A 12,257-nucleotide genomic window follows, 5' to 3' on the forward strand; every position below is an offset into this window, starting at 1 on the left:
TTCCAGTCAAGTATTTGATTCTTCCCACTCTCGTCGGTACTTTTTCATTGGCTGTCGTTTCAGAACACACGCGAGTGGTGGAGGTGTCTGGAGTTGCCGCCAGTGTTGTTTCAAATTGACTTCCTGCCGAGAGACCCTCCCTCATCTGACCCTGATTGGCCTTGAACCTGAAGGTATTAATCAAACCAACAATGGCAGTGGGTATTACACAATCAGGTGTAGAATACGACAAGTCTTCACAGAATATGGGTGGGATGATTTGCATGGGATGCTGCATTAAAGACAACTCAGAAATTTTAATAGTTGCCAATCACTTTGTCAGAATCCTTATTTGCAAATTGAAATATGTGCCTATTAGGGCAGTAGCAGCTGTATTAGTTTGTTTGTTTTTTCACTTACTATGATATATTCAGGGTTTCTGTAGACTTTACTTATTTAATATGAAAAGGTGACCGTTGCCATCTTTCTCATTTGGATATGTAAATATGAACATGTTAAAATGCACCACAGCACTGGATACTGGGAGTTGAACATTGCCTTGCAGATACGAGTGATTCAAAGTTTGATTGATTTGCTGCCAACCGTTTAAATGCTGGATTTTATACATGTAAGTATATCTTCTATAAATGTTTTTATATCATGATTATTGTCATTATTACAGATTATTTGGCATAATATTAGCAATTCTGAAATTGAAGGGTTTTTTTTACCTTTAGTGCTATTACAATAAATATATGATCACTTTTATTATTAATCAATTTCATCAACTTCAGATGTATATTTTGTTAATTGTTTTTATTTTAGTTTAAAGTTGTGGAATAAAGTTTCACAAACCCCTCAATCAGTTTTACATTTATTATTTACTATTTATATATTATATATTATATATTATATATTATATATATACATAACAACTATTTTATAAAAATTTGTCTGGAAACCACAGACAAGCTTATTCAAAATATATTAGAATTTGTTTAGGAAGATCTTAGCTTAAATTTGGTTTTCTAAGTTTCTTTCTTTCTATTTTGTCAGTAAAATCAGAAATGGATTATGCAGTACTTTTGATTTCTGTCCTCTTTGGTAAGAGTTAATATCTTTTTCTACTTCGGTTTCTTTCTCTCTCCAATATCCTTCTAATATATCTTTAGCAATATTCTCTCTCTAATATGTCTATTTTAAAACTTTTTAAAAAGCCTTTTGAAATGAATCAACAGCTCCAAACAGGATTTTTACAGTCAAATATGCCATCTATCATTAACCCTCAGGATTTGGCCTCAATTTCTGCTCTCACGCCATCCTTCCTGAGTATGTCAGGAAAATGAACTGGACCAACGCTCAGCCTTACTGCAGAGTGAAATACACCGACCTGTCAACCATTGAAATCATGAGTGATGTAAGCAGGCTAAACAGACCTAGTTCTGACACCTCATTGTAATGGATCGGATTGAGGGTTGACCCAGAATCCTGGAACGGAGTTAGGCAACGACACAAATGCCTGGAGATGGTCAGCGACTGGTGAAACGATCAAAACTGATTACTAGAACTGGCAATTACTACTGCCAATTCTATTTGTTATAGTGTACTGCATTCCTGGTCCATTATCAGAATTTTTATAAGAATTTTAACAAGCTTTTAAGAAGTATGGTGCTTAAAAGATATATGTATAAAAAATATTCATGTGGACATTGACAGTGATGGCTTTAGTACAGCGTTTATCTCACTATTAGTTTCAATTGGTGTCTGTCAGACTGTTCATAAACCAACTCTAGCCAGGCTGTCAGAGTCACAGCTCTATTGAGCCATACTCAAATAGCCATAATAGGAATGACTACATGATTAATGATAAAATTCTTATTATTAGATACGAAATCCATCTCCTGACCTCACCTGGTGCCGATTTAACTTTAAACTCAGGAACCTTAGAAACAGCTGTAAAACCTGATTTATGTTTAGACTGCCTTTCTCCCATCGAGCTTCACTAACCAATGATTTCTTCATCTAAGCCATTAAACTGTCTCTTTGACTCCCCCAGATTTCTACACTAGATTCCCTTCTAGGCCCACTGCTGGACTCCCTACTAGGCTGCTTAAAGAGGTTTTACCCTTAGTAAAACTTTATTATCAATGTGCCACAGTCCTTTAAAGTAGCTGTAATTAAACTTCTTTTTAAAAAGCTCACTCTTGATCCAGGGGTATTAGCGTACTATAGATTTGAACCGTGATTTTGTGATTAGTTGCATCAGTGAAGTAGCATTGATCACTCTGAGGCAGGGATATGTAAACCAGAAAGGGGGAAATCCCACGCACCCCCCCCCATCAAATTGCACCCTGGACATATGTCTAACCTTCCCTTTCTCTCTAAAATCCTGGAGAAAACAGTCGCCAGTTAATTGTGTGACTCTCATGACAATATAGAATTTGAGAAATTTCACACATTACAAATAACCTTCTAATTGCACCAGACAAAGGACTTGTCTGTATTTGTCTGGTTATTCCAAAGGGTGTGGCTATTTCAGGGTGGAAAATATGCGGCAAGTCTATTTTTTATGGAAGCTGCATCAAGCTGCTGTGACGCCCTGTGGGGTCATGAGTGGGTGTGGCCTGTCTCTCTCTTTCTCTCTCTCTCTCTCTCGTGGAGGAGGAGCTGATTGCAGTGGCTCTGGGCACCTGCCCTGTAGAGTATTTGGGACTGTTTTCTCATTCGGCAAAGGGGCTGCTGTCAAGACCAGGTCAGACCTCCCTGCGGCCGGCTCCCATGTTTCATGCTTGGGCCCTAACAAGGATTAAATTCCAAATCAACAAAATCTCAGCAAGTTAGCAAGATCAGTCATGCAAAACGCTTTGCTTCTGAAACGCTCCTTGTGTGCTGAGTTATATTTTGATCGGGACATGTCTTTTAACTCCCAGATATAACAAACTTGACAAACAAACAACCACTGCAAAAACCGGGATATCCTATCTTAAAGTTATGTGGAAAAACTTTTTCCACATTTGTATTTACCATATCTACTCATCTCTACATAGCTGAGCTGTGTGATAACAAACACTACCATCTTCTAACACTTGCTTTACCCTTTGTTCTATTGTAGCTACAAAAACTCAAGGCCAGAAAACATTTAATCTGGTTACAGTCGGTCTGACATGGGACTATGCCAAGGCTTACTGCAGAAAATACTACACAGACCTGGCTATGATCGAGAATGCTACGGAAAATACAAAAGTGTCGTCATTAAAGACAATACTTAATACTGTGTGGATTGGCTTGTACCGAATACCATGGAGGTGGTCTGACAAGAGCAACAGCAACTTCAGAAACTGGGAAAGCGGACAGCCGGATGGTGAACAATACTGTGCAGCTGAGACGTCGGACCACTATTGGGATGATGTGAGCTGTGATAACAAGCTTTCATTCTTCTGTTATGGAGGTGAAAAAAAGTGATAAATTAATGTGTTTGTTGGACTGTCCAGCCCTAAAAGTGAAGATAACTGTGGTGAGGATGAAGATTTAGACTGATGCTGAACTTTCAGATCCAGCTACTAATGCCCAAATCCTTCAACAGGTAAAACTCCCTCCAATGTTATCGCTCTCCGATTTTACACATCAAAGTCTGTTTACAGGTCTTTGGAGCACTGTTGCAGTTCTAGAAAGTATTTGTTGCTCCACAGTTAGCTGTGTGAAATCTAATAAATTGATAAATCAGAGGATCTCCTGCCTGAAAAATGAAATCAGCTTTTACGATTTACTCTGATAAATCCAATCCATCAATAAAACTTTGTTCCATTTACAAAAATAACAATGAAAATGAATGATGTTTAGTCCACAGTGTTTGTCAGACGCTGCATTCACAAAATGCTAGTGTTGTTTTTTGGCAATGGTCTTCTGATATCTATTCCCTCTCAGCTAGGTGCAGGGCTGACGGACAAGACTTCACTGTGACTGACTTCAACCTGCGGTGGAAGATTCAACCCAGAAAACAGTAAAAGAGAAATGGAGAGAATGATGAAGCCAATGGAAAAGATGTCCTTTGTAATTGATGTTTTCAACAAGTTGCAAAGGCAGAATGCATGTAACAATAATTAATGTAGCCAGATTACTTTGTTAATCAAATCTAGTAGATCAAATAATCTACCATGAGATGAACTGTAAAACAAAGATTGTTCACTCACCTCTTGTGAAAAATTACATGCAGTAGGCTATATTGTGCATTTTAAAAGTAACTAAACACCAGGCTGTAAAGCACTGTTTAACTACTCTCTATGGTTGAATGTTTCAGTGAAAACACGGAAGGTCAGCAAAGATGTGATTTTCAAGGGTTGTTAGTTACTCTTTAAACTAACAAACCTAAAAAAAGGTGATGATTTAATGTTTTATCTGAGGTGAGTAATTATGGTATAGGTTCAAAGAAACACTCGCAGGTGTCTTGATATATGAAAGGCAAATGCCATCCTTCACCTTTGGCTTGTCCATTTTTATAAATTCAGGTGACCTCTTTCTGTATCACTACTGATTCTTTGGTGTTGATTTATTTTACTCTAGCAGGTAGGTCCACTGTAAGATATTTAATTGTGGTATTTTTGTGAGTTCTAAATCTAGTATTTGTCTATGATAGGTAGTCTACAGTACAACAAAATGACAGACTTTAGCTGTAATCCATGGCTTTCTGTAATTGTCTACTTAATAAAGTTAATGTACTGCATACAATTGGTTAATGATCTCTTCTTAACTCATATCATATGTACTTGCCTTTCTCCCAAACTCACAGACTTATTAGCTGGAGAATAATAACAACAAACGCACCAATATACATATACAGTTACAATCGCTTACTAACTTTTGCTGTTTTTGCTGTTTGCATATTCCATATGCCTAGCTTGATAACTGCTAAATGCTAGGGTAATGTTTAACTTGTTTGTTAGAATAATGTTAAAGTTTATTGAAAGATACACTGAACTGCAGCTTTCTCTCACAGCCTGCTGCTCTCAGGCTATGGCCTTCACATTTTTGTATAGAACACACAAACACCCGGCCAGTTCAACAGTGTAGCTAGCAGGCCATATCAGAGGCTTGGGCTCAGGCTATAATTTCCGACTGAGGGACAATGGTGCCTTTATGGATTTTAACAAATTGTTGCTAGCACCTGCACTCAGACCTGATAAAATACAAGACTAGACACATGAATACAATGGACTGAAACTCTGAAGGCTGTGAAGGTCATCATGTGGCACAGCCAAGCGGGAAGCTTCCGGTCTGAGACGTGAATCCAATGTAGAAGTCCCCTAAACCTGCATTCTATTGAACGGCCAGCAGGGGGCAACTCTTCTGGTTGCAAAAAGAAGTTAGAAAAATGGTAAAATGACCCTACTTCTCACCTGATTTATTTCCAAAGTAAACACTTTCCTAATAAGTTTATCGTCTCAATCGCTAGTTTCATGTCTTCTTCAATACAACATGATGTTCATTTAGTAAATTATGGTCCCATTTAGAGGAAAATAGACCATAAAGCAGAGTATGCTTCAGGGCGGGATTGTCTGTGATAGACAAGTCATTACCAAGGCGATGTGTCATTCAGGCTAGAGTGACTAGTACCCATGGCACTGTGTAAATTTAAGATCTAATTTGAATTAATGTTCTGTATTGTTCTACACATCCAAAAGGTCACACACACAGTCCAGGTTCATAGAGACAGAGAAGTGACCCACCAGTTCATCATCATTCAGTTTATAATAATGCAGCACACTGAGGATGCAGATGTTTCTTGAGTTGCATTTCCATTTAAAGTTCCCTGAAAATTTAGTCCCAGGAACTACTTTTCAAAGAACTAAAAGGTTCCTTGCACCGTACGCCATACAAGTGTGATAGGCAGGCTTTTGGCCTAGCAAGGCCACGGTCGGTTGCAGCCTCTCAGTGAAGCTCCACCCCCCTGTCTCTCTAGAAGCAGGCACACACCTGTGCCTCTTTAAGAGTTGATTTATAGCGAACACTCAGGATCTTTCTGTAGGCATTGTGGTCCAGTGTGGCTAGAGAGCAGGTATGTCTTGTAGAAGTTATGAGTCAAGGCTGACAATGTTAACTTGTGAACATGTTTTAATCACAGATATTTTAAGCCACCTGTCGTCCAGACCTCGTCAGCTGAATAGCCTGTTGTGCTAAAGTTCACCACAGAGAAGGCAGTGGTTGTTAACCCTGAGGTAAAAAGACGTTGTCTAGTAGAGCTATGCAAGTTTACTAGTTTGTGTGCCTTTTTGATTGCATGATTTACAGTGCAGTGGGCCTAAACGTCTGATCTGTAAACGAGGTGGAGTCAGAGCTCGGTTGACAATTTACTGCGTTGTTTGAGGTAAATATCATCTGTCAGGTATTTAGCAGGTATGTTTTTGTAGTGTTAAATAACTGAACTAATCTTGTAACTTTAAAATTACAAGAAAATTTTAAAACTAATTTTTTATTAGATTTGTTACCGGTAGATGGGCCCCTGTAAATGTGTTTGCCGTCTGCTAAGGGTGTGGCTGTTTTCCCTGTGTTTAGTGTTCTGCCAGACGGACAGGGTGGTGGATTGTGGGAACCCCTTCCCCTTTACTGCATGTGGTGGTGTGTATGACAGCTGTGTGCGCATGCTTAACTTAGTTTTATTGTGTGGGGTTTGTGTGTATCTTGCTGTCTTTAGGTGGCTGCGCACCAGTGTGAGTGGTGGTGTCAGAGTGCTTTTATCCCATAGCATTTCTGGCAGTATTGGCATCTACATCTTATCTGTTTTTTGTTTGCGCTTGTGCAGTGAATAAAATTGCCCAAATCTTCCTTCCAGTTGAAACCCATGTCTCTGAATTTTATTAATTGTGAAAAACCCATGGCAACTGGTAATTAAATATATGGGAATTTGAACCCCTCACTATTTGCCTCAGTTATACAAGCAATGGACAGGCATCGTTATTACACAACAGCACAGTAACCCAGATTCAAAATGTGCTGCTGATATATTGATATATTTGCAAATGTAGTCACTGAGTTAAAGGTGGAAAAGCAGTAGAAGCAAAGTAAGTTTAAAATGCAGGAAATGCTAGACTTAAAGCGAGTGGCCTCTACTTGATCAATCAAATGTTTGTGCAAAAAATGCATTTGCATCATGCACTTGCGCTAAAGGACCTCATCTCAGTCAAATCTCCTTTTTGGCTAATCTCAGGACACAAAGTGATGTCCTATAAATTGGACATTTGCAAATCAGATTGCCTCACGCATGTTCATTGAAAATTACACTCTAGCCTTGCATTTGAAGGGACATTGATCAAGGGAGGATATGAGAAATGCAAATTTGCATTACTCAAACTTTGTCAGTTTGCCAGCTGTGGGTTATGTCAGCACAGTAGAGTTATCTTTGGACGGATGACCAATCAACTGTACTAAACATTCGGAGAGACACCTTCTATGAGGAAGGTATGGTCTCCATATTGATTGTTGGGAATTATGGTTTAAATAGCATACATTTATATTAGAATAATTATCATGAATAATTTTTACCAAGAAACAGTTTTGCTCATGGACAATTCTTGGCAATGTGAAATCTCTTGAGAGGTGAGTTGTTGCAGGAAATGCTGGTGTAAACAAGGGAGAGAAGTGCATTGGGTATGTAGAGGAATTGCCAGCAAGACATTTACTAAAGTTACAACACAAACTCCTCTCGCCAAATGTGACTTGCGTGTCTTCCTGCAACAGGTCACATCTCATGAGATTTCACAGCGAGAATTGTCCTTGAGCGAGACTTTAGTTTCACCGGGTTCAAGGTTGTCACTGGATGTCATTCATAGGGATCCTTTCCATGATGTTATACACCACATGAGCGTCTGAACCTGTTGGTGGCAAAAACAAGCACTTTTTGTGGACTGGCTGAATCTTCATCCTCACCACAGTCGGCTTCACTTTTGGATCTGGATAAGGCAAGTTTATTTGTATAGCACATTTCAACAAGCTAATTCAAAGTGCTTTACATAAAACATAAAAGCAACAGGGAAATATAAGTTTAAAAGCAACATAGGGGAAAAAATATTTAATAAAAAGCTGAAAACAATACAGTAAATGTTACAGTGCAGTGTAACTTATCAATCTACTAGTTAAAGGCAGTGGTAAAAAGAAAAATCTTCAGTCTTAATTTAAAAGAACAGAGTTTCAGCAGACCTGCAGTTATCTGGGAGTTTGTTCCAGATATATGTAGCATAATAACTGAACGCTGCTTCTTTTTGTTTAGATTTGACTCTGTGGACAGAAAGCAAACCTGCCCCAGACGACCTGAGAGGTCTTGATGGTTCGTAACGAAGCAGAAGATCAGAAATGTATTTTGGCCCTATAAACTAAGAGCAGGATTTTGAAATCAATTCTTTGACATACAGGAAGCCAGTGTAAAGACCTCAGAACAGCAGTGCTCTGATCCACCTTTTTGGTCTTAGTGAGGACTCGAGCAGCAGCGTTCTGAATCAGCTGCAGCTGTCTGATGGATTTCTTAGGGAGCCCTGTAAGGACACTGTGACAGTAGTCGAGTCGACTGAAGATAAATGCACGGATAAGTTTTTCCAGGTCCTGCTGAGACATAAGTCCTTTAATCCTTGATATATTCTTCAGGAGATAGTATGCTGATTTTGTAATTGCCTAATATGGCTCCTCAAATTCAGGTCTGAGTCCATGACTACACCAAGATTTCTGGCTTGATTTGTGGTTCTTAATGTTACAGATTGAAGTCGAGCACTGACTTTCAATCGTTCCTCCCTGGCTCCAATGCAATGAAAACATTATCACAAAACAAAGAGACACAAACATACATTAGAATAGAAATCATTCATCACCTTGATGGCAGATACACAGGTATACTTGGTACACACCAATCCACGCTGAACCACCGGCTGGTTTTGCTTTATAGACATTTGTGTTTTCTACAGAGTTCTCGATCACAGCCAAGTCTTTATAGTATTCTCTGCGGTAATCACGGGCGTCAGTCCACGTTCGCAGAGTTGAGATATACGCATAGGTCTTATTTGTGTCCGTCTCTGCAACAGACAGAATTGAAGGCATTGTAACAGTCATTAAAATAAATGAGAGAATTTCACACAATACTGAGCAGCCATGTTAGAATAGTATGAGCTTTTTTCCCTCTTTCCTGTTGAGAGTTAAATGAAAAGATCCATTCCATTATCACATCTTTCTGTTTAGACAGTTATCTTAGCTTAAAGACTGGAAACTGAAGTCTTGTCATTGAGAGTTTGTCAGGTAACCAGCGGAGACTCCAGTAAGTCTGTAAATAGTCCAGCACACACAAACCTCATTGTTGTTTTCGCAGCTTTGTACAGATTAAACAATAGGGCTGGGGCGATTCATCAATGGCATCTATCATGAAAATACTTCTATTTACATCAGGTGTCTCGGTGCATCACAATGAAGTGCTTTGCCTGGTTAAAGCAGAGATTCCCTCTGAGAACAAGCTACAGCTGAAAAACCTCACCTACGACCATCTAAAGATTAGGAGTATTTAAACAACTGCCCTTAGCTTTGCAAATTTAAAATGGCTTATCACAGCAGCACAAGTGCTGTGCAGCACCACTTGAAGCAAAATCATTCAAGAGTGCTGGCGCCGGACCGCTGGTGTTGCAGCAAATTATGAGAGCTATCCGATTCATTGCCTAAACCCAACCCAGGATCTTTTCCTAAACCTAACCACACTACAACTGATTCACAACATCAACCACGTGTTACAAAGCCCTGAGGACTTAACTTCCAATTTTTGGTCACAGATTTTGGTGTCACAAGGCAGTGGCAGCAAGACGGCAGCATACATTCCCACACAAGCCTGATATATTAGGACTATGGGGGAACACGTTTCTGTTAGAACTCACTTAAAATTGATTTTCTGAATGTTTCTTCATGACCCCCATGTTAAAAGTAATTTCTGCACCGCTGCTGTTATAAAGTATTGTATGTTACACCATCTTACATTCCCCTGTTTGATATTTCCTGTTTACTTTAAAAGCCACATATGAGTGATACAATTGCTTAAAATAATGTTACACACTTAATATGTGACATGTGTCAAAGCAATGTATTGTTTTTTTTACTGCTAACAGCGTTACGATAACAGGACCATGTTTCTCTCAAGTGAACTATAATGCTTACTTTCATAATTTGTATAAATTAAGTGACTTATTTCTTTGTATTGCTTCGCTAATGTGCATACAAAGGTGTCATTTCATAATTCACAGGGTAAATGCCCATTGCAAACTTTGCATCGTTTACCACAAATTATGGTTTTTCTATCAGTACTACTTTATGTTTCTATTGTATTTCCGAGCTCCCCCATAGTTTGCACTCTGTCTACAGTCTCGACCATTGGATTCCAGCAACAGGAAATAGCATTACTCTTTTACTCATGGATTTGTTTTTCTACTGCCGAAATGTTTCTCAGTGTTGGGGAATTATTAAACAAAATTTCAGGTTAAAATGCGTTGTAAAGTGTGTTACTGGGATTTTAATATTACCGATTTTCTTTTAGTTATTACAGTACGGTGTTACAGCAAGAAGCAATACATTACTGTGATTGCGTTACTTTTGTAACCCAACACTGCTTGCACTAGACGTGATAGTTTCTGAGATGTTCCTCAATTACATTGGTATGTGTTAGTCCAGATGAGACAACCCTCCCAAGATGTAACAAAATGTATGATTACATTACAGTAAAATCATGTATTACAGGACTTTACGACTGGGTCATGTAGCTCTTCATTTCTTGATGTTGCTGCAGTTTGATGAACAAGTAATGATATTTGCAATAACATGGTTTTACTGAATAATTAAGTAGATATAATTTCTTAATATATCTAAAGAAAGCTTAACTGGCTACACTGCTGTCTCAGACGACATCTTTTTTTCTTGAGTCAGCCATATTTCATATTTATTTTGGATAAATTAATTGTTAAATTAATTGAGTAATAAAAAATAAGCATAAGAATAATTACTAAATTGGTAATTAGATTAATCAACTACTTGAAAAAATAATAGTTAGGTGCAGTAGGGTTGGGTATCATTTAAAATTTTACGATACCAGTACCAAATCCAGTACCCTAAAAGTGATACCGATACCAATAGAGTACTTAATTTGATAACTTTGCATAAATGCCACCTGTTGAAGCCATAGGATTGGTAGCCTATTATTATTTTTATGGTTGTTATGGCCAAGCAAGGTGATCTATTTTATTTTGTCTTGTTTCAAATAACTGTTACATTGTGAAATTGTATCATATCATTCCTCTTCCTAAGATCATCATCACAGGTGGTATTATATGGGGAAAGCCCACAACTTGTGAATTTTTTTTTTGGATGAAGGAGTGAAATAGTTTAGTGATGTGATAGCAATTCAAGTTTTCAAATAAACAGCTTAGACAAACACTTGTCTTTCTGTGAATTTTATTCAAGTCTTTTGCAGAAGGAACTTACTGGGACACACAGGCATCAGAGTATCGACCAAGTGAGCTGCAGTGTCTCAGCTTTTATCCCAATCTCAGGGTCAGCATTGTCTTTAAGAGGTCCTCTGGAGGACACTCAATCTAAATCTATCGTAAAGACAATCGTGCCCTACATGTTGTAAAACAATGAAAGACATGACAACCCTGGACACATCGTAAAGCATCACACACATTTACCTCCCATTGACCCCCGTACCCGATAAACCAGAGGCCCTCAGTGAGTAACATTAATTACCTGACTGTGTTTGGAGATGGTACTCATGGAATTCCCATTACAATTTAATCCCTTTTAGCATTTTATGATCATTTGTAATTAAACAATTATTATCATAATCATCCATTCAAGATTAACTCAGACATATAAGATTACATATTAATGAGAAATTCAAATCAGTGCTGAATTTATTCTAACTGCACGCAAAACACACAAAAAGTAAAACATGTGCCGAGCTTGAGCTTGAGTCAAGTCTTTAAATAAAAAGGGGTCAGCAATAACATATTCTATGTGTTCCCACAGTCACTTACTGAACTACATACATTAACCTTCTTTGTATGAACAATGCGTGGTGCATCTTTGTGGGAGTGACTCTCACAGGGTCAGCAAGCATCTAAATGGAAAGACAGAAGCGTTTCGGGTTGTTAGAAAAGATTCATTATGTGTGTGTATGTGTGTGTACCTTTGATCATAATGTTCTCTTGTGCCTGCTTCACTGGCAGTTTCTTCCAGGTCAACTTAAAGTCAGTCACTCCCCGATTAGC

The 12,257-nt window shown here is 38.3% G+C and overlaps 1 long non-coding RNA gene across 2 annotated transcripts; it reads left to right on the plus strand.

The window, feature by feature from the left end:
- Positions 1-2,615: 2,615 nt before the first annotated feature.
- On the plus strand, positions 2,616-4,699 carry LOC123968997. Of its 2 annotated transcripts, XR_006824596.1 has the most exons (3): positions 2,616-2,731; positions 3,092-3,562; positions 3,904-4,699. It is a non-coding gene; the product is annotated as an uncharacterized LOC123968997 (long non-coding RNA). The 2 variants fall into 2 exon arrangements; XR_006824595.1 differs by lacking the exon at positions 2,616-2,731 and having other exon boundaries at positions 2,738-3,562.
- Positions 4,700-12,257: the final 7,558 nt, after the last annotated feature.

This window comes from Micropterus dolomieu, linkage group LG03 (genome assembly GCF_021292245.1).
Source record: "Micropterus dolomieu isolate WLL.071019.BEF.003 ecotype Adirondacks linkage group LG03, ASM2129224v1, whole genome shotgun sequence".
Lineage (NCBI taxonomy): Eukaryota > Metazoa > Chordata > Actinopteri > Centrarchiformes > Centrarchidae > Micropterus > Micropterus dolomieu.